This window comes from Aphanomyces invadans (genome assembly GCF_000520115.1).
Source record: "Aphanomyces invadans strain NJM9701 unplaced genomic scaffold supercont1.6, whole genome shotgun sequence".
Taxonomy (NCBI): domain Eukaryota; phylum Oomycota; class Saprolegniomycetes; order Saprolegniales; family Verrucalvaceae; genus Aphanomyces; species Aphanomyces invadans.
Genome location: NW_008580151.1, coordinates 1,961,552 through 1,962,331, shown reverse-complemented (window position 1 = coordinate 1,962,331; position 780 = coordinate 1,961,552).

The following is a 780-nucleotide window of genomic DNA, read 5'->3' as shown; positions in this document are numbered from 1 at the left end:
TACTGTGTCAATGACTGACCCACTCCAATCCATGCTACCAAGTTTGCTTCTGATGGCACAGGAGCTTGCACAATATCATTAACTTTGAAATTTTTAAAGTGCTATATGTTCGAGGAATAAAAATACAGATACATTGCAATCATTGGTTGCACCGAATTCGTACTTCGTAGTCAGTTAGCCAATCAAACGGCAAAACAATCTTGAAGTCGAAGAAAAAAGTAGGCCTAGCATTCCGTCGTTCCCTGTACCCTTTGTACATATTGCCCCCAAATAATATTAAATGTTTTGTATGCATGTGTGGAGTTGGAAGTCAAATCTCGTCCGCTTACAAACTATCAATCCGGAAAAAATAGTCCTGTGTATCCTCAGACCTTAGTAAAAATTCCCCGGTTTGAGCGGGCATCACCACCAATTGCACCAACCAACTAATACAACTAACAGTAGTCGAGAGCATCCAGGACTCTTTTTGGTGTTTTACAGTGAAATTTCGAATTAATGGAGTGATTTTGCAAACGAGGAATTCCTCGTTGACTTTTCTGGAAACTTCATCCGGAAATTCGACTATGCTGTAGCTTTTGCAATCGTGAATTTTCCCAAAATGCCCATGAGCGATGGACTCGATGTCCTCCCTCTAGTTGCTGGATTAATATAAGTGCTTACGTCCACTTCAAGGGCCATCACAATTCCCAAAGTGAGCTTCGACTTGAACACCCACAGCAACCAAGACTGTGAGTTCAACTTCTGCAGCTGGCTGTGGTCAAGGTGTCGCCGTGGCTCACT